The following is a 3556-nucleotide window of genomic DNA, read 5'->3' on the forward strand; positions in this document are numbered from 1 at the left end:
CAAGACAGCGAGACAGCGAGACAGCGAGAGAATCAACAAATGTGACTACAGCAAATTAAAAAGTTTCTGCACAGCAAGAGAAACAATCAACAGAGCAGAAAGACAACCTATAGAATGAGAGAGGCCAGGTGTAGTGGTGCATACCTGTAATCCCAGTAATCAAGAAACTAGAAAGCTGAGGCAATAGGAGTGCTGCAAGTTCAAGGCCAGCTTAGACTACAAATTGAGTTCAAGGCCAGCCTGAACTGTATAATGAAACCCTGTCTGAAAAAGACAAAAAGAGAGAGAGAGAGAGATAGAAAAATTTAACAGAGGATTAATATCTAGCATATATAAAGAATTCATAAAGCTTAAGACTAAAAAATTAATTACCCCAATCAATAAATGGGCCAAAAAAATTTCTCAAAACAGTACCAACGACTATTAATATATGAAAAGAACACTCAGCTCCTCTAGCCAAGAGGGAAATGCAAATCAAAACTACATTGAGATCCCATGTCTTCCAGTCAGAATGGCTCACATCAAGAATAGAAAAATAACATGAATGCTGGCAAGGATGAAGGAGAGAAAAGGAACCCTTCCATGCTGCTGGTGGAAATGTAAATTTGTACAGCCACTATAAATATCAATATAGAGGTGCTTCAGAAAAACTAAAAATAGAGCTACCATTTGAGCCAGAGACACCATTCCTTGGCATATACCCGAAGAATTGACATCAGATTTCCACAGGGGTACCTGCATACCTGTGTTGCTTGTGGCACAATATGCAACAGTCAAGATATGGAACCAGCCTAGGTATCCACCAGCAGATGAATGGATAAACTATATATATATATATATATATATATATATATATATCTCAGTTATTAAAAGAGCAGGATTCTATCATTTGAATAAAAATAGGTGAAGAGGCCAGGGAGATGGCTCAGTGGAATAAGTGCTTCCCTGGCAAGCGCAAGGACCTGAGTTCAATCCCCGGTTTCGCAAAAAGAAAAGAATGTAAAAATGGGTGGAGAGAAGACTTGGGGGCCATTTTGTGAAGAGACAGAGACTGAATGGTTGCTGCCGCATTGCTGACCTTGAGCAGCTGTCACCTCCACGTAGAACCTGGGAGCAGGAGATTTGGAATCGAATCTTTTCTCTCATCCCTCTCCTGTGAGATTGTTCTTTGATCTTCCGCTACAGTTTTTGTCACTGTCAGCAACTTTATCTTCAAACACAAGACTAGCAATGTTGCCAACAAGACAAATCCTCACTCCATGAGTTCCCATGTGTTCATTGGGAATCTGAACACTCTTTTGTTGAAGCAATCAGTTATGCAGGCCATCTTCTCGAAGTATGGCAAAACTGTGGGTCGCTCTGTGCATAAGAGCTTTGCCTTTGTCCAGTATGTTAATGGGAGAAATGCCTGGGCTGCTGTAGCTGGAGAGGATGGCAGAATGATTGCTGGCCAGGTTTAGATATTAATCCGGCTGCCATGCCAAAAGTGAACAGAGGAAAAGCAGGTGTGAAACAATCTGCAGCGGAGATGTATGGCTCCTCTTTTGACTTGGACTATGACTTTCAACGTGATAATTATGACAGGATGTACAGTTATCCAGCACATGTTCCTCCTCCTCCTCCTCCTCCTCTTTCTCCTCCTCCTCTTCCTGTTCTTTCTCCTATTTCTCAGGCTGTAGTGCCCTCAAAACACCAGCATGTGTCAGGAAACACCTTCCAAAGAGGCAAAAGTGGCTTCAATTCTAAGGGTGGCCAGCAGGGAATCTTCATCCAAGTCTGGAAAGTTGAAAGGTGATGAGTCTTTCCTGGGTCTGCTCCTTCAGGCCATAAAGAAGGAGCAGACCCAGGAAAAACAAAAAGTGGATTCTTTAATGGAAAGCCTGGAGAAAATTGAAAAGGAACAGATCAAACAAGCAATGGAGATGAAGAATGATAAGACCAAAGAGGAACAGACCACCACCTCCCAGAAGAAAGATGAGACTAATGTGAAGATGGAGTCTCAGGGTGCTGCGGATGACTTTGCTGAGGAGGAAGATCTACTGGGTGATGATGAAAATGAAGATGGGGCGAAGGACCAGTTGGAGTTGATCAAGGATGATGAAAAAGAGGCTGAGGAAGGAGAGGGTGACAGAGACAGCACCAATGGCGAGGATGACTCTTAAGCACATAGTTGGGTTTAGAAGTCTTGTCCCATTATTTCTTTATCTAGGTGCTAGTCTAAGATCAAAATTTCACCAGATCCTCTCCCCTAGTATCTTCAGCACATGCTCACCATTCTCCCTGTGTCCTGCCATGTTCCTAATTGCCCTGTGCCTAGTACCATTTTCACTTCCTCTGATGCTCCTAGTAGTTTTGTTAAGTCTTCTCCTGTAATTTTTGCTTTTTTAATTTTGATACTTCTTTACGACTTAACAATAAAAAGGTTGTATGGTTAAAAATAAATAAATGAATAAAATTAAAATTAAAATGGATGGATCTGGACAACATCATGTTCAGTGAAATTAGAAAGACAAATGTGTATTCTTCCTAATATGTGGAATCTAAAAATGGTAACAAGTAGAAGACAGTTATTAGACAAGAGAAAAGAAGGAAGAGGGGTTGAAAGGGCAGGTAATAGAGAACATAAATATGATTAAAATACATTATACACTGAAGCAAGACACCTGTGAAACTAGGTGAGGAATGAAGAATAATAAGACCAAAGAGGAGCAGACCACCACCTCCCAGAAAAAAGATAAGACTAATGTGAAGATGGAGTCTCAGGGTGCTGCGGATGACTTTGCTGGAGGATGGGGGATGATTAAAGTATGTTATAGAGATCTGCCAAAATGAACACCATTAACCTTCATAGCCAATATGCACAAGTAAAAGATGTGGGAAAAAGTCAGGTGTGGTGGTGCATATAAGTAATCCCAGCACTCCAGAGGCTGAGGCAGAAGGATCACCATGACTTTGAGGACAGCCTAGCCTATTTAGTGAGCCCAAGGCCAGCCTGAATTAGATAGTAAGACCTTGTCTTTAAAAAAAATAGACCTTTCTGTCCCTGGCTCACTGGAGCCTCGGTGAGACACTGTCTTCAAGTGCAAGGCTGAATGGTGCAGCCAACAAGCATGGGAACAAAGAGGCCGAGTAAGAAAGGAAATGAGATGGGAGACAGAGGGACCTGGGATTTTCTGGGCCAGGGAAGCCATTTCCCTGCATTCTTGCCCAAGACTGAAATGAAGGCTAGAAATCACCCCTGGGAGAGGTGGAGCGGACAAGTCCTCCGTGTAAGGCAGCACATCCCCACTGGCTCCAGCCCTCAGCACTGCCAGACACGTGCAGACCTAGGAGCCAGATGCCCTGAGCCAACGCTGCACACCTGCTCACACCTGTGTGCGTGATTTCGGGTGGGCACTCAGCTTTGGGCCTCAGCTTGAACCACAAACTGGGCAGAGGAAACACTGCCCTGTGTTGGTACAGAGGACTAAAGAAAGCTCCCCTAGAAAGTACACATGGCCCCCAGTTAGAGCTCCACACATACAAATGAGTTCCCTGTCTCCCAAAATGTTCTCTT

The 3556-nt window shown here is 43.2% G+C and overlaps 1 pseudogene; it reads left to right on the plus strand.

Moving 5' to 3' along the window:
- LOC105741317 overlaps positions 1–2188 on the plus strand; it is a 32970-nt pseudogene extending 30782 nt beyond the window's left edge.
- Positions 2189–3556: the final 1368 nt, after the last annotated feature.

This window comes from Octodon degus, unplaced genomic scaffold, assembly GCF_000260255.1.
Source record: "Octodon degus isolate 3935 unplaced genomic scaffold, OctDeg1.0 scaffold00425, whole genome shotgun sequence".
NCBI classification, from domain to species: Eukaryota; Metazoa; Chordata; class Mammalia; order Rodentia; family Octodontidae; genus Octodon; species Octodon degus.